This window comes from Neovison vison, chromosome X, assembly GCF_020171115.1.
Source record: "Neovison vison isolate M4711 chromosome X, ASM_NN_V1, whole genome shotgun sequence".
Lineage (NCBI taxonomy): Eukaryota > Metazoa > Chordata > Mammalia > Carnivora > Mustelidae > Neogale > Neogale vison.
Window position 1 is genome coordinate 46,781,479 of NC_058105.1, and position 25,926 is coordinate 46,807,404.

Sequence of the window (25,926 nt, forward strand, 5' to 3'; positions counted from 1 at the left end):
AAAAAATTATGTTTAATAGAAAACTATAGCATACACTTGTAGGTATTAAATTATAGCCTTGTTCATTGTCTTTAAGGATTTTTTTTAATCTACCTGTAAACTGGATTTGGTTCTGAATTCTTTTTAGTTTCATTCAATGTCATATTACAACTCTCCAAATTAACATTTCCAATTTTTCTCCCTCTGAGTGGAATCATTGAAAACAAAAACTGTCCTTTTCCCAAGACCCTGCAAGCTGAAGCTGGATGACATGGTAAGACCTTCAAGGAAATCACCATCACAGATCGTGTATGTACGAGCAACCTCAGTGCCTGCCACTGTTGTGGGCTACTCAGAAAGTTCCCTGAAACACAATGCCGTGAGCACAAACATTAAAACTGCAAACCAGAAGATCCACTGAATTACCTCTGCTGTCTTTCCACCATTTAAAAATACTTTGAGTCCAACATCTTGAAATCTTCTCAACTAGCTGCCTGCTGGTCTCAGAAAGTGGATTTCAAATTATTAATCTTTGTTTTCCTTTTATTTTCATAGAAATCTTCTTCATTAAATGCTTGTCTACTAGCACCATCCAGCAAAAAGCCCCTACTACCAAGTCCCAAGAGATGATTCAGCTGGTCCTTAATGAACAAAAGGCAATCAAATGAGAAGTGAACTTACATTGTTCAAGTTATAGAAAAATGTCTCTTCTTTCCTTGAACAAGAGGAGTAACTACAAAGAGTTTTTGCTTGACCAAACTTTAGTTAGGTTCCTGAACCTTCTAGGTCCATTTTTGCACTTACTTGTAAAATCCACTTTTAGCAAGAGCCCTGCTAAGTTTATCCAGAACCTTCCCCTTTTAATATCTGATTAGGTTTCTCATTTTCTACCACCCCTCCAGGTGATATCTGATCCTGTCCAAGTCCCCTTAACCCTGATGTTTCCCTTAATTTGTCATCCACTGGCCTCCATCCTACCTACTCCTTGGCTAAGACTGCCCACTTGCTCATGCTATATGCTATATGCTATATGGGAAATCTAACATTGTCCACTCCTCTTTTTTTGACATTTTTGTGCTATCTTAATTTTTTAAAATTTTTTGTTATGTTGTATTAGCCAAGATACAATACATCATCAGTTTTTGATGTAGCATTCAACGATTCATTAGTTTCGTACGACACCCAGTGCTCATCACAATATGTGCCCTCCTTAATACCCATCACCCGGTTACCCCATCCCCCCACTCCCCTCCCTTCTGTGACCCTCAGTTTGTTTCCTTGAGTGCAGAGTCTCTCATGGTTTGCCTCCCTCTCTGATTTCTTACCATTCAATTTTCCCTCCCTTCCCTTGTGGTCCTCTTCCTTATATTCCACATAGGAGTGAAAGCATATAACTGTTTTTCTCTTCTTGACTTATTTCAGTTAGCATAATCCCCTCCAGTTCCATCCATGTCATGCATCCTTTCTGATGGCTGAGTAATATTCCATTGTATATATGAACCACATCTTCTTATCTGTTCAAGGACATCTCGGTTCCTTCCACAGTTTGACTATTGTGTCCACTCCCATTCTTTAACTCAGACTATCATTGCTTACTGCCAAAGCAACCAAGTTTCCTATCACATTAAGTCATTCACATCTGCTGTTCCTTCTACCTGCAATCCTGTCCGTCCTCCACATTTGATGGACTAACTTTTGCTTTCTTTTCAAATCTTTTCTTAGACATAATTTACTTTGGGAAGCCTTCTATATCCCAATGGCATACTAGAGTTAGCTTGCCCTGACTTTCATGAGCCTATTATGCATATGTCATCCCAACTCTGTGTTCAGTGACATCAAATTGACAGCTTGAAATTGGCCATAATGAAAGCACTTACAACATGAAAATCAGAAAACACTACAAATCAGGACTTTTATTTTTCCAGAGAACTGATTGTTAAGCATTTACCAGCACACTACTGCCCTGCCTCCTCCCCACATATCCCAAATTTGTGTTAGATGTCTGTGCTATGGGCTCTGATAATATCCTAACACCCGTCACTACATACTGCAGGTTGTCTATCTCACCCTCCAGGCTGAAATTTTCTTGAGGGTAGAGATACTATATCTCTAGAATCTTATCTATGTGGCTCATAGAAGGTACTAATTAGGATTACTACTCTTTGACAAGACTGTTCATCTGGATGAATGGCTTTCAGAATCCATGGTTGTTAAACATTTGCAAACCCTGGGAGAAACATTAGCAGAGAAAACAGCTCCTGGTCGCCATCTGCAATGATCACATATTTGCCTGAAAAACATGGACTCAGAGCAAGGGGAGTGAGTTGGATACTTTCTATCAACTGTGCCATCAAGTTGTGACTTGATGTAGGTATTTCATCTACACCACATAGGTCTGTCCTACAGAATAGACCATGCTATTCACAGTCCAGAGCTTCTTCCATCTTCATCTTATCAAGCAACAGAAAAGACCGTAGTGTTTGCCTCTGTGATTCACCCTGCTCTTGGCTGCCATTGTTCATCAGCCGCCTCTTACAGTTAATATCAAGGGCCTGCAAGAGCATATGGATCCAGTAATACTCAGCATAGCATGTTTTCAAATCTGCTCATATACAAGAGACAGATATGGTATCATAAGCAGAGCTCTGGTGCAGAGAAGAACTACCATAAAAGAGCTCTGGCCAGAAGCTTGAACTCTAACTCAGCTAGCCATTCTTGATCTGTGACTACAAATTCATTCTTGATCTGTGACTACAAATTCATGGACAACCAGAAGCACCCCTGGTTATTCCAAGAATGTTTATGAATGACTACTCTTTAGTGTTGCTACCCAAAGTATGATCTGAGATCAAGCAACATCAGCATCACCGGTCAGTTTCTTAGAACTGGAGAGTCTTAGGCTCTAGTCTGGATCTAATGGATCAAAATCTGCATTTTAAACAGATCCTCCAGGTCATACATATACATATTTAAGTTTGAGAACCACTGGTCTACAGAACACTGAATTTTCTGAAACCAAGCAGTTAGCCCCTTAGAGTCATGGAGTTTTGGGTATTAATGCTAATGGCACTTCATGATAACAAATACTACTTATGTAACACGAAAAGATTTACATTCACTTTACCATTAAATCAAAAAAACCAACTCTATGACATAGCCAATTTTAATCAATCTGATCCTGAAGTTTGAAAGCTCACCATCTGAAAAGAAAGCACTCTAACACTATAGGCTTGGGAGTTAAACAAAGCCTGGGTTTCGGTTCTACTTATGCCACTTACTTGTTGAGTGATCCTGAAAGAACTACTTAACTTTTCTAAATATCTATTTCTTAATCAGTTAACAGTAAAAATAATAGTATTTTATTTTCATAGTGGTGATAAAAATTAAAAGAGGAAACCTATATAAAGTCTCCAGCCTGTAGTAATTACTCATTAAATATTAGTTTCCCTGAGATCAATGAGGGAGAAACCAGAGATACAGTAGAACGTATCAATGAAACTAGAAGCTGGTTTTTTGAAAGAATCAATAAGATCGATAAGCCACTGGCTACACTAATCCGAAAGAAAAGAGAGAAATCCCAAATTCATAAAATTATGAATGAAAAGGGAGAGATCACAACTAACACCAAGAAGTAGAAACAATCATCAGAAGTTATTACGAACAGTTATATGCCAATAAGCTTAGCAACCTAGATGAAATGGATGCATTCCTGGAAAAATATAAACTACCAAAATTGAACCAGGAAGAAATCGACAACCTGAATAGACCGATATCTAATAACGAGATTGAAGCAGTGATCAAAAATCTCCCAAAAAACAAGAGCCCAGGACCTGATGGATTCCCTGGGGAATTCTACCAAACCTTCCAAGAAGAAATAACACCTATTCTCCTGAAGCTGTTTCAAAAAATTGAAGCAGAAGGAAAACTTCCAGACTCTTTCTATGAAGCCAGCATTACCCTGATCCCCAAACCAGGCAAGGACCATACCAAAAAGGAGAATTTCAGACCAATATCACTGATGAATATGGATGCTAAGATTCTCAACAAGATCCTAGCCAACAGGATCCAACAACACATTAAAAAGATTATCCACCATGATCAGGTGGGATTCATCCCTGGGCTACAAGGATGGTTCAACATTCGTAAATCAATCAATGTGATACAACAAATTAATATGAGAAGAGAGAAGAACCACATGGTCCTCTCAATTGATGCAGAAAAAGCATTTGACAAAATCCAACATCCGTTCCTGATTAAAACGCTTCAAAGTATAGGGATAGAGGGAACATTCCTGAACCTCATCAAATCTATCTAGGAAAGACCCACAGCAAATATCATCCTCAATGGGAAAAAGCTTGCAGCCTTCCCGTTGAGATCAGGAACAAGACAAGGATGCCCACTTTCACCACTCTTGTTCAACATAGTATTAGAAGTCCTAGCAACAGCAATCAGACAACAGAGAGAAATAAAAGGTATCCAAATTGGTAATGAAGAAGTCAAACTCTCTCTCTTCACAGATGACATGATTCTTTATATGGAAAACCCAAAAGACTCCACCCCCAAACTACTAGAACTCATACAGCAATTCAGCAGCATGGCAGGATACAAAGTCAATGTGCAGAAATCAGTGGCTTTCTTATACACTAACAATGAAAATACAGAAAGGGAAATTAGAGAATCGATTCCATTTACTATAGCACCAAGAACCATAAGATACCTGGGAATAAACCTAACTAAAGAGGTAAAGGATCTATACTTGAGGAACTATAGAACACTCATGAAAGAAATTGAAGAAGACACAAAAAGATGGAAGACCATTCCATGCTCTTGGATCGGAAGAATAAACATTGTTAAAATGTCTATACTGCCTAGAGCAATCTATACTTTTAATGCCATTCCGATCAAAATTCCACCGGCATTCTTCAAAGAGCTGGAGCAAATAATCCTAAAATTTGTATGGAATCAGAAGAGACCCCGAATCGCTAAGGAAATGTTGAAAAACAAAAATAAAGCTAGCGGCATCACCTTACCTGATTTCAAGCTTTATTACAAAGCTGTGATCACCAAAACAGCATGGTACTGGCATAAAAACAGACACATAGACCAGTGGAACAGAGTAGAGAGCCCTGATATGGACCCTCAACTCTATGGTCAATCAATCTTCAACAAAACAGGAAAAAATATACAGTGGAAAAAAGACAGTCTCTTCAATAAATGGTGCTGGGAAAACTGGACAGCTATATGTAGAAGAATGAAACTCGACCATTCTCTTACACCGTACACAAAGATCAACTCAAAATGGATAAAAGACCTCAACGTGAGACAGGAATCTATCAGAATCTTAGAGGAGAACATAGGCAGTAATCTCTTCGATATCAGCCACAGCAACTTCTTTCAAGATACGTCTCCAAAGCCAAAGGAAACAAAAGCGAAAATAAACTTCTGGGACTTCATCAAAATCAAAAGCTTCTGCACAGCAAAGGAAACAGTCAAAAAAACAAAGAGGAAACCCACGGAATGGGAGAAGATATTTGCAAATGACAGTACAGACAAAAGGTTGATATCCAGGATCTATAATGAACTCCTCAAACTCAACCCACACGAAACAGACAAACACATCAAAAAATGGGCAGAAGATATGAACAGACACTTCTCCAATCAAGAAATACAAATGGCTATCAGACACATTAAAAAATGCTCATCATCATTAGCCCTCAGGGAGATTCAAATTAAAACCACATTGAGATATCACCTTACACCAGTTAGAATGGCCAAAATTAACAAAACAGGAAACAACATGTGTTGGAGAGGATGTGGAGAAAGGGGAACCCTCTTACACTGTTGGTGGGAATGCAAGTTGTTGCAGCCTCTTTGGAGAACAGTGTGGAGATTCCTCAAGAAATTAAAAATAGAGCTTCCCTACGACCCTGCAATTGCACTCCTGGGTATTTACCCCAAAGATACAGATGTCATGAAAAGAAGGGCCATCTGTACCCCAATGTTTATAGCAGCAATGGCCACAGTCGCCAAACTATGGAAAGAACCAAGATGCCCTTCAACGGATGAATGGATAAGGAAGATGGGGTCCATATACACTATGGAGTATTATGCCTCCATCAGAAAGGACGAATATCCAACTTATGTAGCAACATGGACGGGACTGGAAGAGATTATGCTGAGTGAAATCAGTCAAGCAGAGAGAGTCAATTATCATATGGTTTCACTCATTTGTGGAGCATAACCAATAGCATGGAGGACAAGGGGCGTTAGAGAGGAGTAGGGAATTTGGGTAAATTGGAAGGGGAGGTGAACCATGAGAGACTATGGACTCAGCTCAGGTCATGATCCTTGGGTCCCTGGATAAAGCCCCACATCAGGCTACCAGCTCAGCGGGGGAACCTGCTTCTCACTCTCCCTCTGACCCTCCCCTTGCTCTCTCTCTCTCTCTCTCTATCTCAAGTAAATGAATTCTTAAGAAAAAAAAAAAACATGCCACAAATAGCTTTTGGAAATTTAAGAGCAAAAAGAAAAGTAAACACTATTTGCACATCGATGTACATTCAGTACCATCTCTGTGTGGTACAATGAATTGTTCTGATTGAACTAGGGTTGAAAGAAAAGACGTTCTGTTCTTTTCAAATGAATTGGTGACATTCCGTTTCAGTTGTTGGACTCTAGGTTACTATCAGAGGTGCGTATTGTATTCATCCATGCTCTCTGGGAACCATATTTTAGCCTGGTATTCTTTCCTTACCAAAACATGAACATAAGCACAGACAGACAGAAATACTGAGTACCTGGCAGGTGGACAGCAAAGCTCCTAGACAGCCTTTCAGAATCCAGGGCTACCACCATTAAAGCTTCTCCACTTTGTATTTATTTCATCATCTGATTATTCTCTGACAGCCCCTTACCACCTCCCACCCTGCTTTATAAACACCCCGAGGAGTTGTGTCAGAGTTTTGTTGTTATTGCTTCTGCTATGAGGGAAAAAAAGACCATGTCAACCTCAACAATGACTTCCTTCCAACTAAAAAAATATGCCCTATGTGGTAGTGTATGACTAGGTCACAATGACTCTCAGACCATTCACTCTGGAGGAAGCCAGTAGCTATGTCATGAGGACAGTCAGCCAGCCCTATGAAGATATTTACATGGTGAGGAACTGAGTCATCTTGCAAACAGCTCCATGAGGTATCATAGAAGTGTGTCCTTTAACTCCAGTCAAACCTTCAAGTGACTGCATTCCTGACCTACATCTTAACGATTCTTTTTTAATTTTAGAAAGAAAGAAAGAGAGCATGTGAGGGGAATAGAGGCAGAGGAAGAGAGAGAATCTCAAGGAGACTCCCTGCTGAGCATGGAGCCTAATGCAGGCCTCAATCTCACAACCCTGAGATCATGACATGAGTTGAAATCACAAGTTGGATGCTTAACCGACTGAGCCACCCAGATGCTCCCCAACATTTCTTAAAAGATTTTTTTGTTCTGTGCTACATCTTAATTGCAACCTCATGAGAGACCCAGAGCCAGAATCACCCAACTTAGCCACTCCCAGCTGACCTTCAGAAGCATGTGAGATAATAAGTGTTTATTCTTTTAAACTGCTAAATTTGGGGGGAAATAGTTATGCAACAATAGATAATTAATAAGACACTTCAAATAATTTGCTCCCCTCAAAACAGTAGACTTACATATATTACTAGAAGCAATGCTTGAAGTTGCTACTTTATATCCCCAGGTTTTGCTTAACAATTCTTTCCATAAGAGACATCACTTATCTGTTCTTCCTCTTTAAAATCTTATTTATTTATTTATTTATTTATTTAGAGATGGTGTGTCATCAGGGGTAGGGACAGAGGGAGAGGGAGAGAGAGTGTCTCAAGCCAACTCCCCACTGAAAGTGCAGAGCCAGACATGGGGCTCGATCCCACTACCCTGAGATCACGACCTGAGCCGACGTCAAGAGTCAGATGCATAACCAATTGAGCCACCCAGGCACCACCATATCTAATCTATTTTATTGCTGTTGTTGTTGTTTTATTAACATATAATGTATTATTTGTTTCAGGGGTACAGCTCTGCAAATCATCAGTCTTACAGTTCACAGCACTCACCATAGCACATACCCTCCCCAGGTTTACCCTCCCCAGTGTCCATCACCCAGCCACCCTAGCCCTCACTACCCCCTCCCTCTAGCAACCCTCAGTTTGTTTCCTGAGATTAAGAGTCTCTTATGGTTTGTCTCCCTCTCCAGTCCCATCTTGTTTTGTTTTTCTCTCCCTACTCCAAACAACTCCCCCCATCCTGCATCTCAAATTCCTCAATCTTCTTAATGTATTACTCAATCAGCTTTTGTGACGGTTATAGCATTTTTTTAGGGGTGAAATCGAATGGGCAAAATTAGCACATTGGAAACTATAAGAGACCAAAGAAAGAGGACCAAAATCTGCTTAAAAATAACCAGGATACAAGAAATCAAGGTGTCTAAGGGTCTAACTTTTACCTCTAAGTTAGTTACCTTTTACCTCTAAGTTAGTTTACCTCTAAGTCAAAAGGTGTCTAACTTTTACCTCTAAGAGGTAAAAGTGGCTTCAAAGAGGAGTTAAAACATTTGCAGTATATTCTGTGGAGAATAAAGTTGTGTTTTCTAACCAACAAAAAGTAAACTGATAAAACTGAAAAATACTAAATTGGAAACAAATGGAGAAGCCAACATCATATGTAGCAAATTTTCCTATACAATTCACATATCCTTCTATAAATGTGAAGATAGTGTTATAACAGTGGGTAAACAATTTGTCCTTGATACACTCTGCAATGAGAGCTTCTAGAACAAAATACAAACATGTCATCACAATCCACAAACAATAAAGTCACTGTCAATTGGAAATAAACCTGTATTGAGCACCTGTTGTTTGTCAGGCAAGGAACTCTGCATGGGGAAAGTGGCTTATTTTAACTACCCTCTATTTGGTAGCTCCTGCCCACGTATAGACCCCTCCTCCCCAGGCTTGCCTCTCCTCTTCTCCATCCTCAACACTCTTTCTCCACAAAATACGTAAGTGTAAAGGCAAGGGATCTAAAAATAGAGCTAGAAGGAAAGAGAAAATTCCTGCCACTGCTGCTAATGGGACTTCATAGTAATAAATATCATTTATGTAGTTTATATAAACTAAAGATTTATATTCATTTTGTTTCTGAACCCAGAATAACTTCATTTCCTCCACTCTTCTCTCATCTCCAGAAACCTGCTTCTTTACCAAAGGTTTTCTCCCTCTTTGCGACTTGATTTCTTTTCTAAAATGAGGATAATGGGACACCTGGGTAGCTCAGTTAAGCGTCCAACTTTTGATTTCCACTCAGGTCATGAGTGAGATTGAGCATAGTGAGATTGAGCCCCTCACGGGGCTCCACTCTGGGCTTGGGAACCTGCTTAAGATTCTCTCTCTCCCTCTCTCTCTGCATAGTGAGATTGAGCCCCTCACGGGGCTCCACTCTGGGCTTGGGAACCTGCTTAAGATCCTCTCTCTCCCTCTCTCTCTGCCCCTCCCCCCTCTACATTCATTCATTCATTAAATGAGGATAACAATGCTCCTTGCAGGGTTGATCTGATCTTGTAATAATACCATGTCATTATGACATCATGTGTGAGGGCCAAACCCTGTGAAAACTAAATGCCAGCATGCTAAAGGGGTGTAAAAAATGCAGGAACCCCTTCAAGAGACAGAAAATGGTGCAGTTTGCCAAGAGCAAAGAGGGCTTAGGAGAAAGGACTAGAAATGTTCTCTGAATCCATGGCATGAGGATCTTTGAGTGCCAGCTCAGGACTCTATAAATCATATCAGAAAATCTGGCCTGGGTCAGTGGCTGTTGTCCGGGGCAGGAGTGGGGATACTTTGGTATAAGAATGTCAAGAATGATGGTATTATTTCAAGTGATAATGACATACACATGCTCTATTTTGTTTCCTTCCACTTATTCAAGATTTTATTTATTGTGGCTAATATACATCATGTCTTATTTTTTAGAATCCCAACTCCTAAATTTAATCTCAGATAAAGCTGTGTACATATATAACACTTATATTTTACTCACAACTTTCTGACAGCAATGTTATTCCAAGACCTTAGGGGATGCAGAATGGAGGGAGGTGACAGCCAGGGCAAGCAGTGTGTTGTTCTGTTGATAGACAGTAGGATGCCTCTGAGAGTGTCTAGGTGATATGATTGCATCCAGCTTCAGGAAAACCAATCTGAGCAACTATGCACTATTAAAGAGAAATTATTCTGACATTTGTTAGAACAATAAGAAAGACTTCATTTGACACTACTGCAGTAGGGGGCAGAAATTGAACGCAATTCCAAATACAACAAAGACAGCTAGAGATTTACAGCCAGAGAGTAGAGTGAAGGGGTCAGGGGATGGAAAATTATTAAGAGGAGATATTAAGAGGAGATAAGGTGAAAGGGATTCTTTTTTTTTTTAAAGATTTTATTTATTTGACACAGAGAGAAAGATCACAAGTAGGCAGAGAGGCAGGCAGAGGAGGAGGGGGAATCAGACTCCCTGCTGAGCAGAGAGCCTGATGTGGGGTTTGATGCAGGGCAGGGCTCAATCCCAAGACACTTGAGATCATGACCTGAGCTGAGGACAGAGGCTTAACCCACTGAGCCACCCAAGCGCCCAAGGTGAGGGGGATTCTTGCTAAAGACAGGCCAAGGGCATAAGGCCAATGTCATGGCCTAGTTCAGAAGAGGGTTCAGAGGAGCTTGACTAAAGTTTGGTCAAGAAGAGTGTCTTTGTCAAGGCACAGTTGCTCAGAAGAGAAAGACGGGGGTGAGGGGAAGTCTGGAAAGACTTAATAGAGGAAGAATCCTGGGAATATGGAAAGAAGCAGATCATCTGGGAGAATGTCCTACCAATGACCTGTAGGTAATACCTCCAGTCAAGAGGCACTGGCCAGTGAGGTAGTCTAATAATGGCTCCCAAAGATATGTCCACATCCCAATCCCCAGAATCTGTAAATGTTACCTTATTTGTAAAATGAGAATTTGCATAAGTAATTATATTAAGGATTTTGACATGAGGAGATTATCTTGGATTATCTGGAGAAGTCCTAAATGCCATTACAAATGAATGTATAAGAGGCAGGAAGGCAGAGGGAGATTTGCACACAGAAGAAGAGGACAAAGAAAATAAAACTTAAAAAAAAAAAAAAGACCAAACAGAAGGGGGAAAAATACAGGGTATGCCCTGATATTCACATGAATCTTCTACTTTCAGTTGCAATTACTCACTGGGAAAAAGGCAGGACTATGAAGAGGGCAGAGAGAATCTCGTCAGCATGCTTATCATAAAGAAACTAAGTTCTAACCCAGAAATAGCTAGGTTATCCTGAATTGGCAAATTCAGCTTTCAGGTCTCATTAAAAAGGTTTAGGATGGTGGGGTTGTACTTGTGAGATAGGTTGACTTTAGTTATTCAGAAATAAAGTTACATTTTTGCAAAGAAGGAGGAGGAAAAGGAGGAGGTGAGGAGGAGGAAGAGGACACAATGTGACCACGGAAACAGAAATTAGAGTAACCTGGCCACAAGTCAAGCAATGCTGACAGCCACCAGAAGCTGAGAGAAGCAAAGAATAGATTCCTCCCTAGAGCCTCTGAATTGGGTATAGCCCTACCAACATCTTGGTTTCAGCTCAGTAAAACTGATGTTGAATGTCTGGCCTCCAGAACTAGGTAAGAATGAGTAAATTTCTGTTCTGAGCCACCAAGTTGATGACAACTTGTTACAGCAGCCTCAGGAAACTCATACAGTCAGGCAGAGCAACCTCATTGCTAACATCAGCATTGTCACCCTGCCTGATACATACCAGCCACTCAGTATGTGGTCCTGAATGAATGGAGGTGACTCCTGGCTCAGTCTCTGGGTGAACACACACATTCTCATGCAGGAGATTTTCGGGAAGCAGGGTATTAGTGCCTCTGATCCACAGCCACGGGAGGCCATCTGCTTCACAGTCAGAGGGCAACATATTCAGGAGTCTGCCACCTTTCTCCCATATAAACCCTGAGCTAGGCTCCTTGCAGAAGTCCAAACACAACCCTGCCTCCCATCCTGAGCATTGAATTGAGTTTTCTCAATTCAATTCTCTGAGGCTTTTGGAGAAATGGCTCTCAAGAATATGACAGAAGGGGTGCCTGGGTGGTTGGGTTGGTTAAGCATCTGCCTTCAGCTCGGGTCATGAGCCTGGGGTCCTGGGATCGAGTCCTGTGTCGGGCTCCCTGTTCAACTGGGAGTCTGCTTCTTCCTCTCTCCCTGTCCTTCCCCCTGCTTGTGCTCATTCTCTCTCACTCACTCTCTCTCTCTCAAATAAAAAAAAATCTTTTAAAAAGGGGGTGCCTGGGTGGATGTCAGTGAAACGTTTGCCGTCAGCTGGGGTTATGATCTCTGCCTGCCCTGTGTTGATCCTCTTCTTTCTGTCTGCAAAGTCATGCCTGCCCTTCCTTCCTGGTCCTTTCCTTATCTCTCTAAATTCGGGTATAAGTCCAAAGATTTATAGGATATAGGAAATTGAATCCAAACTGGCACCTGGCAATTCTGGTCGGGGGGGTGGGGGGGTACCAGCACTGACACAAAAATGACGGCTGTAGGAGGGAAAAAATGAAGCAAAATGGGACCAGGGAGGGAGACAAATCATAGGAGATTCTTAATTTCAGGAAACAAATTGAGGGTGGCTGGGGGGTTGCAGGGGAGGGATCGAGTGGCTGGGTTATGGACACTGGGAAGGGTATGATGTGCTAAGGTGAGTGCTGTAAATTGTGTAAGACTGATAACTCACAGACCTGTACCCCTGAAGCAAATAATACATTATATATTAATTTTTTAAAATGACAGCTGCCTTGCAAATGGATCCACGGCAAGTTGATGAATGTTATTAGGTGAATTTGGAATTTATTTCAGAAGTGACAGCTACTGTTCCAGCTTGCTACATGTAGCAAATTACAAATTGTAATGATATCATACAACATTATTACCTCCACATCACAGGTGAGGAAATCATCTCAAACAGGTTTTCATGTCCAAAATCACAAATCAAATAAAAGATTGAAGCAGGATGCTGACCTAGACCTGTCTAATTGCTAAGCCCTATGTATTTCATTCTAAAATGGAGTCCAGTCTAACGAATTGCAATAGCCATGGTTCTGCTACCCAGGGCCTCCACTCACACATGTGCAACCCTGTCTTGCCCCAATATCTGGATTTCAGAACCAAAAAACCCCCAAGCATGAAGCCTGGGATACAGAAGCAACTATGCTGATTGGCTATAACTCCAGTTCTGCCCCACGCCCAGCTCCATCCCCACCTCCTACAAACATGCATGGCAGCTTTCACTGTTAGGTCAGTGATCAAACAAACGAGACTGAGACAAAGTTAAAGTTATGCAAGGCGTTATTTTATGTCAAGCATTAGAAGTCAGATTGATTGACCAGGGGAATGAGACCGAAACAAATTTAAAGTTATGCGAAGCTTTATTCTATGCCAAGCATTAGAAGTCAGACTGACCGGCCAGGGCCATCTCCGAAGAAAGTGACCACCCCCAGCTCACAGGCTCAAGAATTGACTGACTGACTGGTCAGGGCTGCCTCCAAAGAGAGCGCCCCCTCCCAATCTTACAGGCTGCCTTTTATTGGGTAAGACTGGAACCCATATTTTGGCATCTCAACCCACCGGGTTTGTGTCTTTTGCTGATTGTCTAGTTCCATCCGGTCTGGTGACATGTTATTCAAGATTACCCCATATCAGGAACTGTTACAAATAGTACTTTTTGGGAAGGCTTAGTCAGTTCACATATTCAGTGTGAATAATGAGATCGTCGTCCTTCCCAAGATGGAGTCATTTTGGTTTGGGCAAGACCTTCTCACTGTTACAAACAGTACTTCATACTGATTAGATGTCTCTATCTGGCCTGACTCATCCTTGTATTCTGGGCTCTGTTATCAGGAACTAGCTGACTACATTTTACTGGTTTTCTGGACTTGCTTCTAAGTAAGGTTCTCTTGGGGGGGGGGTGGAGGGTCAATTTAAGTTTACTGCACAAACAACAAAATGGCTATTTAACTGAGATGGAGTCGCTCTGGCTATATAGGTCCTTACATTCACAACAGCTTATCCCCCAACTGTGCAGCACCCATGGTCTCCTCTTGCCCCTCTTAGTTGCCATGGACGCAAACCTGGGTTTGCCCATTTAGCTTAACTTGGCTCTCTTCTGTCCTTCATGTAGCTTAGGTAAACCTGCCTTATGGTCGGGCTTGAACCAGACCCTGTTTATTCTTAGAACATATCCCTTCATCCATCAGTTTTTTGCAAAAACTTGAGGCAGGCCCCCTGCAGTCAGGACTAAGCAGGCTGGGTGGGATGTGCCCAGGGTGAAGAAGATACAGAGGGGGCATACTCAGGAATCTACTGGAACTGGGCAGATTTGCAAGACTGCAGAAAAGACTTGCACAAGTCCACATGTGTGTGGGCTGAGGAGACTCCTTGGAAGGTACCCTTGATTCATATGTATTTGGGGTGAACCTAGGAGACTGTTGGTGGCTTTGGAGATGAAATGGACCCAATCAAATTCTGCTTGCAGTAGAGGCTCAGGAACCTCCAGGAAAGGACTCAAGCTATGTCCACTGCTTGAGACAAGGTGCATCTGAAGAATTGCCTTGCCGTAAGACTATTTCAAGTCATAGTGGGGGTAGAGAGGTCTGATGCAAAAGGAAATTCATCCTCAGTGGGAAGAGAGCTACATACAGTGATACCCGCCCAGAAACAAAGTCTTGTCATTAGGGAGGTAGGGTTATTCCAATGATAACATAGGGACTAGGACTCCTGATAGTACGTATTCCAACACCTCATAGTCCAGGGTAGGTAAATGTTCCAAAAATAATTACTGAATAAATCATGGTGATTCTTGGATGTTGTCTCCCAGGACACATCTCTTTTTTTCAGAAAGCTAACATTCTCTTTTCAGCAGCTGGTGGCTGACAGCTGGTGGGAAGAGTGTTCTGTGCCTCTGTCTGTGTGATTGCTGCCAGGGGGTAGGACACCTCCCACAGACAGACTCCAAGCACAAGCTAACCCTCTGCATGGGCTCCATGGACCCAGCTAACCTGGGGACCCCATGGACATGACTGCCCTGCCTTCACAAGACTGAATTTTGGTCCCTGTGAGAGCAGGTTGTGAAACAGACCCTGTGACATTCCCAGCTAAGTGTCAGGTGCAGTGAGTGGAATGTCATTTCAACAGCGACAATCTGTTCTTGCACAACCCTGGAGGCCCATCTTGGAGAAATCTTCCTTTTTGCTGACAACTTAGGAATTCTCCCCGAAGAGAAAGAACCTTGCTTTGTAAGTGAATTTGCCATGTGTTTTCATACCAGTTTGGGAGGGGAAGATATAAAGCTATGCTAGGCGTACAGCTAAGATTGTCTCTGGTTTAGTGACCTCCTTTAGGATTGGATAAATGAATGCAGAAATAAACGAATGGGTGAATAACAGGATGGCTACATCAGCCAGTGGTTCTGTGCATCAGAACCACCTGCGGAGCGTGTTAAACCACAGATCTGGGATGTCACCCCCAGTTTCTGATTCAGTCAGTCTAGGAGGGACCTGAGACTTTGCATTTCTAACAAGTTCCAGGTCAGGATGCTGGTGCAGGAAGCACACTCTGAAAACCACAGGCATCAGCCATCAGCGGAGACCCCCTTAGGCCATGATTGTTGGGGCTGCAGACTTTCAGCCTGGGCCAGCCAAGTAGCTCTCAGGTTATAGTCTAAAATAAATCCCCTGGTTTGGTGGGATTTGCCAAGATGAAGGAAATGGTAGGTTGCCTGTTTCCCTGAGCCTTTCAGCAACCTTAGCCTCATGGCGGAATGGGGGAACCATGGGCTTGGGGCCAGGCACTCTGGGGGTTTGTATGCAGGTTCTCTTAGCAGTTGTGTGAACTTTTAAAATTTAGAAACCAGTGTGAGGCTCAGCTTAATTTTTTTTTTTTAGAGAGAGTGTGAGAGAGAGAGCAAGTGGAGGACAGAGAAAGTAGGAGAGAATCTTAAGCAGGCTCCAAGCCCAGCACGGAGCCTAGTCCAGGGATTGATCTCACAACCCTGAGATCATGACCTGAACCAAAATCAAGAGTCAGAGCCTTAACAGAAAGAGCCACCCAGGCTCCCTTAGCTTCATTTTCAGTAAAAAGTTAGGATTCTGACTCTTACAATAATGTTGAGAGCATTAAATGAGAAACCCTGGGGGAAACATTTGGCACAGCACCAGGCACATAGAAGCCATTCATAAAATGTTAGTTCCCTTCCTACCCTCTGTTCCACTCTCCTCATTTTGATGTTTTTTAAGACTCAGGTAAAATGCTTTCTGAGGCGGTCTCAAGGGTCATTTTGCAATATGTGAATATATCAAATCAAGACCTTAAACTTATACGGCTTAAATGTACACAACGTTATCTCAGTAAAGCTCAGGGGAAAGAAGGAAGATTATATATTGAAGATTTGGTTTATTTTTTAAATGGAAACAGGGGCGCCTGTGCGGCTCAGTGGGTTATAGCCTCTGCCTTCAGCTCAGGTCATGATCCCAGGGTCCTGGGATCAAGCCCCGCATCGGGCTCTCCACTCTGCAGGGAACCTGCTTCCTCCTCTCTCTCTGCCCACCTCTCTGCCTACTTGTGGTCTCTGTCTGTCAAATAAATAAGTAAAATCTTTAAAAAAAACTAGAAACAATATGCCAAAATGTCAACAGTAATTTCCTTTGGCATATATATTTATATACTTTCATAAATTTCTACAGAGAACAAATAACAACTGTTAACAAAACTAGAAAAAAGTAATCTGCCTTTAAGGATTTTGGTACATAATAGTACATAAAGTTGTATGAGACTCAATGTGGGTCAATTCCTTAACTTCTTTTTTTTAAAGATTTTATTTGTTTGTTTGACACAGAGAGAGAGAGAGTACAAGCAAGGGGAACAGCAGAGGGAGAGGGAGAAGCAGGCTCCCCACTGGGCAGGACCCTGGGATCCTGACCAGAGCCGAAAGGCAGATGCTTGACTGACTAAGCCAACCAGGCATCCCATTTCCTTAACTTCTTATCAGTGGTTTAGGAAACATTGTGTACTTCTGAGAAGGAAGTACAGAGTATAACAGAGCCATAAAACTATGCTCAAGACTAAATATAGAAAACATGTATTAAGGGGCACTTCTGTGCAAGGCATAGTTCATCTTTCATCCAAACCTTGGTCACAGTGATAGATTTCTACACCCAACTCATTCTTTCTCCCAGATGCACTGTATATCCTGACAACCCCTCTAAAGTGGGGAGGACTTCCAGCTTCAAATCTGACCATTCCAAGTGAAGAAGATATCCTTACAGCATGGGAGGAAATATACAGATGCTAAAAAGTAAGTTTCGGATACAGAGACACACATGACCATCTGAGACCCAGGAGTACAGGGAATGTGAGGAGAGAGACCTAAAAGGGGAGCATCTGAGCCTCAGACTCTTCAGAACTCCACCTCCAGGGTCCCATCCATTTGGAAGCCATCCAAAATACTGCTGCCTGAGGCTAAAAACAAGAATCCTTTTGGGGTTAATAAGTTTCCCAGAATCCCACGTATCTGACACAATATTTCTTTTCTTCTTTCTGAGACTCTATCCCCACTTACCCTAAACCCAAAACTGCTTACTGCTAACACAGGTCCCTATAAGGGCCATGCTTCATTTGTGAAAGAGAGATGATTTCACTCGGGGGTTAACAGTCACACTCACAGGAGGCCTAGAATAGGTCACTGCTCAATAAATATTTGTTGAAGGAATAAATAAAGGGATGAATATGTAGATGAATGTCTGCCCAAAGCTTTGGTGGAAATTATGGGCCATCAATGTGTGATTTGTTTCTATGGTTAAGTTGAATGGTTTTGGTTTCAAGCAGACATCTTGACTGATGGTGACTGCAAAGGGGCTGACACAGAGAAAGGCTGGCCTATTTGTCACATGTTCTTTATTCAAATATAAACCAAAAAAATCAAATCGATGGATGAGGATAAGGAATACTGCCTCTGCCACATATTAGCTGAGTGACTATTCTAGGAACTAATCGTCTTTTCCAAAATCAAGTCCCCTCATCTCCAAAATCCAATAGTAGTACTTCTCTCACAGGATTGTTTAGACCCCTATAAAACAAATAGCTCCATGCTTGACACAGAGAAGTATTTAACAAACATTCATTCTCTTTTCCCTGCACCTTCCCTAAAAGAGACAGCTTGGAGAGGCGCCTGGGTGGCTCAGTGGGTTCAGCCTCTGCCTTTGGATCAGATCATGATCTCAGGGTCCTGGGATCGAGCCCCACATTGGACTCTCTGCTCAGCGGGGTGTTATGCCCAAGTTTTCGCATCTGAGAGACCACCAAGGAGCCAACACAGAGGTAATCACACGAGGGTTTATTTGACAAGTTTAAGCTTGGGCCCAAGTATACCTGGCGCAGTGGAGTAGGGACTTGGACCCCGAGGCTAGTTAAGGCAGGGGTTTTTATGGGTCATTACAAGAGTTTTGGCAGGGGGAGAAGAAGTTTCAGACTTTTCTGCAGTAAGCTGATTAGCTGTTGCCAGGGTGTTGCAGGGTGGGGGTACTTTCTTGGAACTAAAGCAGGGTGGGGGTCCCTGGAACTAAAGTAAAGTAGGGTAAAGTTCAGCCCTTGGAGACAGGGGCCTGAGATGGATGCTGAAGCTAAAATAGCTGTACTTATGCTAAGGCTAAACCTGAGGTGGGATGGCCTTAATTTTTCTCGGCCTCCACATGGGGAGCCTGCTTCCCCCACTCTCTCTGCCTGCCTCTCTGCCTACTTGTGATCTCTCTCTCTGTCAAATAAATAAATAAAATCTTTTTTTTAAAAAAAGAGAGACAACTTGGAGATCGACTAACTAGCATAACTAGCATTCAAGAATGCCTAAAATGGGTCAGCAAGGAGGGAAATAAATAGGTATATGTGTTACAGTTGACTTTCATGGTCATGTGGTAGGAATGAATTGGGGGAGTCTGACAGAGTCTGGGGTAGAGAAAAAAATCTTAACTCTATTTTATATACTTTGGTGACTGCAGTGTCTTAACATGCTCCCCAAAAAGGCAAGATACAGAAGACTTGTCCATGCTAGACCTATTGCCAACTATATAGAATGTTGGAGAAATCAAGATGTGTCCCTTGTCTTCACTTCTTTAACAGGATAGCAACAACTAGCTTTTTCGTATCAACCATCCCGGAATGTTGTGGAGGCCAATGAAAACGCCCTCTCTGTTGTTTTTTAGTAAGAAAGAGGCCATGTGAGGCCAAGGACAGGGTTAAGAATCATAAAGAAGATACAGTCCATATATACAATGGAATAGTGGAAAACCCAAAAGACTCCACCCCCAAACTACTAGAACTCATACAGCAATTCAGCAACGTGCGTGGCAGGATACAAAGTCAATGTACAGAAATCAGTGGTTTTCTTATACACTAACAATGAAAATACAGAAAGGGAAATTAGAGAACCGATTCCATTTACTATAGCACCAAGAACTATAAGATACCTAGGAATAAACCTAACTAAAGAGGTAAAGGATCTGTATTCGAGGAACTACAGAACACTCATGAAAGAAATTGAAGAAGACACAAAAAGATGGAAGACCATTTCACGCTCTTGGATCAGAAGAATAAACATTGTTAAACTGTCTATATTGCCTAGAGCAATCTATACTTTTAATGCCATTCTGATCAAAATTCCACCAGTATTCTTCAAAGAGCTGGAGCAAATAGTCCAAAAATTTGTATGGAATCAGAAGAGACCCTGAATCGCTAAGGAAATGTTGAAAAATAAAAATAAAATTGGGGGCACCACGTTACCTGATTTCAAGCTTTACTACAAAGCTGTGATCACCAAGACAGCACGGTACTGGCATAAAAACAGACACATAGAGCAGTGGAACAGAGTAGAGAGCCCAGATATGGACCCTCAACTCTATGGTCAAATAATCTTCGACAAAACAGGAAAAAATATACAGTGGAAAAAAGACAGTCTCTTCAATAAATGGTGCTGGGAAAACTGGGCAGCTATATGTAGAAGAATGAAACTCGACCATTCTCTTACATCGTACACAAAGATAAACTCAAAATGGACAAAGGACCTCAACGTGAGACAGGAATCCATCAGAATCCTAGAGGAGAACATAGATAGGCAGTAATCTCTTCGATATCAGCCACAGCAACGTCTTTCAAGATATGTCTCCAAAGGCAAAGGAAACAAAAGCGAAAATAAACTTTTGGGACTTTATCAAAATCAAAAGCTTCTGCACAGCAAAGGAAACAGTCAAAGAAACAAAGAGGTAACCCACGGAATGGGAGAAGATATTTGCAAATGACAGTACAGACAAAAGGTTGATATTCAGGATCTATAATCCTGGAACTCCTCAAACTCAACACACACAAAACAGACAATCATATCAAAAAATGGGCAGAAGATATGAACAGACACTTCTCCAATGAAGACATACAAATGGCTATCAGACACATGAAAAAATATTCATCATCACTAGCCATTAGGGAGATTCAAATTAAAACCACATTGAGATATCACCTTACACCAGTCAGAATGGCCAAAATTAACAAAACAGGAAACAACATGTGTTGGAGAGGATGTGGAGAAAGGGGAACCCCCTTACACTGTTGGTGGGAATGCAAGTTGGTGCAGCCTCTTTGGAGAACAGTGTGGAGATTCCTCAAGAAATTAAAAATAGAACTTCCCTATGATCCTGCCATTGCACTCCTGGGTATTTACCCCAAAGATACAGATGTCGTGAAAAGAAGGGCCATCTGTACCCCAATGTTTATAGCAGCAATGGCCACAGTCGCCAAACTATGGAAAGAACCAAGATGCCCTTCAACGGATGAATGGATAAGGAAGATGGGGTCCATATACACTATGGAGTATTATGCCTCCATCAGAAATGATGAATACCCAACTTTTGTAGCAACATGGACGGGACTGGAAGAGATTTATGAGTGAAATAAGTCAAGCAGAGAGAGTCAATTATCATATGGTTTCACTTATTTGTGGAGCATAACAAATAGCATGGAGGACAAGGGGAGATGGAGAGGAGAAGGGAGCTGGGGGAAATTGGAAGGTGAGGTGAACCATGAGAGACTATGGACTCTGAAAAACAATCTGAGGGGTTTGAAGTGGTGGGGGGGGTGGGAGGTTGGGGTACCAGGTGGTGGATATTATAGAGGGCACGGATTGCATGGAGCACTGAGTGTGGTGAAAAAAAAATGAATACTGTTATGCTGAAAATTTTTTTAAAAATCAATAAATGCAAAAACATTATATATATATATATATATATATATATATATATACACATACACACACAATGGAATATTACTTTGTCATCAGAAAGGATGAATACCCAACTTTTGTATCCACATGGATGGGATTGGAGGAGATTATGCTGAGTGAAATAAGTCAAGCAGAGAAAGTCAATTATCATATGGTTTCACTTACTTGTGGAACGTAAAGAATAACATGGAGGACATTAGGAAAAGGAAAGGAAAAGTGAATTGGGGAAAATCGGAGGGGGGGATGAAGCATGAGAGACTGGACTCTGAGAAACAAACTGAGGGTTTTAGAGGGGAGGGGGTAGGGGAATGGGTGAGCCTGGTGGTGTGTATTAAGGAGGGCATGTATTGCATGGAGCACTGGGTATGATGCATAAACAGTGAATCTTGGAACACTGAAAAAAATTTTTTAAATTTTTTTTAGATTTTATTTTTTCATTTGACAGATAGAGATCACAAGTAGGCAGAGAGGCAGACAGAGAGGAGGAAGCAGGTTCCCGGCCGGGCAGAGAGCCCGACATGGGGCTTGATCCCAGGACCCTGGGATCATGACCTGAGCCGAAGGCAGAGGCTTTAACCCACTGAGCCACTCAGGCGCCCCTAAAAAAAATTTTTTTAAAGAATCATACTGGAGGTATTAGTCTTCCTCCTGGTTGTTGTAGTAGTAACAACAGGAGAGATGGTTTAATGTCCCAACAGAGCAGGGCCAGATGTCACCAGAAATTCAAAAGGCACAAGTTCACAACCAAATGGGGAAATCAGAAAGACTTCCAAAATCAAGAGGTTTCTCTGTAGCAGGCAGTGTTTTACGTGTATTACCTCACTGCATTTTTTAAATTGAAGTACAGTCGACATACAATGTTATATTGGTTTCACATGTACAATATGGTGATTTGACAATTCTATACATACACAATGCTCACCATGATAAGTGTAGTTACCAAAACTGAATTCTTAAAGCAAGCTCAGGGTATAGGGATTGCTACACCCATGTTCTGAATGGAAAAAACTGAGAACCACAGAACTTAAGTCAATCCCCCAAAGACAAACTGTTAATAAGTGGTGCAGCAGAGATTCAAAGGCAAATCTGCCTGACTCCAAAGACATTAGCTCTTCAAGAAAGACCGCAATGGACACGAGGGTCCAAAGATACATATCTAATCCAGATGCAAGGGAAGAGGAAAGAACATTCATTCCCAGGAGCCATCCTTCAACCCCAAACTTTTTAAATCCTACTCCCTGAATAAACTGTCCTCTGTATTTTCCACTTGAGGGGTATGTGAACATTTGATAGGCAGGATTATGGGTAGATTGGCATCAGTGCCTAGATGTGTCATCAACTCTCTCCCAAAAAGATACAAGAAACGGAGAGTGGGATGGAGAGAAGGAGAAAGAGAAGAAAAGGTCAAAAGAAGGAGGAAGGGGACTGACAAAAGCATTTGCATTTTCTTTTAACCTTTTTATTGGGGTATAACTTTCACACAGTGAAGTGCACAAATCTTAAATGTACAGCTCAGTGAACTCTACATGTGTATCTGTCCATGTAAGACCAAGATATACAACATTTCCATCACCTCATAAGGCTCCCTTGGGCCTCTTCCCAGTTAATCCCAACCTCCAGAACTAACCACAGATCTAATTATTGTAAATATACATCAGTTGCCTTTCCTAGGATGTTGTATAAATGGGATGATACAGTATATACTCCTGTCTTTTTGGTTTGGCTTCTTTCACTCAGCATTATTATTTGGGGATTTATTTATTTTATTGTTAAGTAGAATCTCACTGTATGGCTGTACTGTAGTTTGTTTATCTACTCATTTATTTATGCATATTAAGGTTGTATCTGATTTGGGGCAATTACAAAAGTGTTGCTATTAATATTCATGTACACGTTTATGTACACATATGCATTTATTTCTCTTGGGTATGTACTTAAGGAAGAAATTGTTGGATCACAGAGTAAGCATTAAGTTTAGCTATAGTAGATTCAAAAGCACCAAATCTTAGACCTCTATCCTCTGCATAACTTGGCTTTTTATTTAGGCAAGTTAACTTCATTTTTCCCCACAAAATGAAAATTACATATACTCCCTATAAAACATTGGAAAATCCAGCAAAGCAGAAAGAGGGGGAATTGCTCCTGTAACTCAGCCTCAAATAAGCTATCTTCTTTCTGGAACTGAAGGTCAACTATTGTCTGGCTTGAGAATGCAGAATTGTAGTTGGAGAATTTCTGGAAAATTAACTGAGCAGACTGTCAAGCATAAAACCAATTTACAAATCCATGGAGTCTCCCTCTATGAGAGAGTTAGGGCCCAGTATACTGTGATGAATAGTTTGGATGGAGCCTCTATTCATCCCCAGAATGTAAAAACAGAAACAAACACAAAAACAAAAAACATGTTCTCTCCCAGCCTTCCTGAGCCTACTTACTACATGGCAGTCGGGGTAAAGAAACACATGACAGAGTTCCTTCCTGTCCTGGAAACTGAGCTTGTGCCTATTAAGAGAAAAATGTATACGTCACATCCTAACATGTGCTATATCCATACAATGGAACACAATACAGTCATTAAATATGATTTTATAGATCTATATTTAGCAATAGTAAAGTGTGACCAGGACCTATTTGGGAGACTTACCTTAGTGTAGTAGTTAAGACCACGGGTTTTGGAGACTGAATATTTGGTTTGATACCTGGCTCCAATGTAAGATCTTTGACTTTAAACAAGTGACGTCATTTTGCTGTATCCATTTCATGGATGAAATATCCATTTCATCATCTGTGAAAAGGGAGGGATAATAATATCTACCTTGTGGGGCTGCTTTAAGGATTAAATAAGATAAAATACTGGGACACGCAGAAAAGCACTTAGAACAAGTAAAGCTTGTTTCATGATAAATTTACCATCAACATCCTGAAAGAAATTGGCCATCAACATTACTCCCCATTCTTTCTACAATTCTCTGGTCAAGCCACTCTCACCCTTACAACTGATTAAACCTTCTCCATTCTCTTTGAACTTCCAGCTCCTCCTCCTCGTCTTCTATTCTCACTACAGACAGATGACCACACTCTCATTGACAGAAATAATAACAGGCGGAGCTTTCAGAAGGGAGCTCCCTCATTTTCCTTAACACCAAACATCTGACACTAGCTGACATTATGTCAGCAGTACCCTCAGTTTAGACAGATATGTTCTCTTCTACTGAACACTATATTCTCCACCTCTGCTTTGGCTCCCAGACCCTCCTCTTCCTCAGCAAATGCACCCTATAATCTATCCCTTTTCTCCATTATATTTTCAACCACACAACTCCCAATAGATTCTGCATTATAAACTTGACACATCAAAAAAATTTCTCCTTGTTTAAATAAATAGGCTTCTCTGGACTTCTAATCCCAATCCTGTGACTACCCTGACATTCCCATGCCCTTCTCAGCCAAATTGCTTCAAATAATTGCCTATACTCTCTATTTCCATTTCCTTGCCTTTCCCACCCTACTAACCACACTTCAGTTCATGCCCTGTCACTCTACGAAAATAGATCTGGGTAAGGTTCCCAATGACCTTCCATATTCCTAAATACAACACCTGCTTACCACTTTGCATCTTACTTGACCCCTCAGCACCAGCAGACTGTTGACAGTCTACTCCCTACTTCTTGGAACAGTCTCTTGCTTTGGCTTCAATGACACGAGCCCCTCTTATTCTTTTTAACCTCCCGGCCTGCTCTTTTCCTATCTTCATTGCAAGCTGATCCTCCTCTACTCCACATTAAATCCTGGAGTTTCTCAAGGCTACTTTCTATCCTATGCTCTCTTACATTCTTCCTCTCATACTCTCTGACCTGGACAATGTTATCTATGCACAAGGCTTCAATCACTACCCATATGCAATTTATGTCTCCAGGTTAGATTCCTCTTCTGAGCTCCAGATCCATCCACTGAGCTATCTGCATGGCTCTCTTGGTGTTCTCAAAGGCATCTCCAACACAGGATATCTAATACCAAACTCACAAACTTCATCCTTAAACTTACTATCTTCTCTGATCAATACCTCCAAACATCCAGTTGTACAGGCCAGAAATTGGGAAGTCCTCCTTGACTTCTCACTCTCCCTCATTCCCAATTCCAGTCTATCACCAAGTTTCATGGATTTTACTTCACAAGTAATTGGGAAATTACTTGGGAGTAAAATATACCTATTCCCTCCATTTAAACCAAGAAGACTACTGTAGTCAAGCTGATCATCTCCTTGACTCTAGATTGTTGCAATGGTTCTTAATGGGACTTCTCAGTACATTCTGAGCCCTTCCCACTCCTTTGTCCACACTGTATTCAAAAGACAAATCTGATTCATTATCTGCAACCCACGGGGCTTCCAATGGCTCTTAGGATATAGATGAAATGGTTCAAGCTGACTTCCAAGGTCCTGTATGTCCTGACCCCTACATCTGGGCACAGTCTCATTTCTCACGATGCTGCTCTTCCACTCTCTTGGACTCCAGCCATACTGG

General features: G+C 41.6%; 1 protein-coding gene across 1 annotated transcript in view; it reads right to left on the minus strand.

Moving 5' to 3' along the window:
* The window catches only part of ARMCX1 (armadillo repeat containing X-linked 1), a 106,666-nt gene extending 82,600 nt beyond the window's left edge, over positions 1–24,066 (minus strand). Inside the window, exon 1 of the mRNA XM_044235021.1 lies at positions 24,048–24,066. The gene's annotated coding sequence lies outside the window, so the exon portion shown is untranslated. The remainder of the gene's footprint in view (positions 1–24,047) is intronic.
* Positions 24,067–25,926: the final 1,860 nt, after the last annotated feature.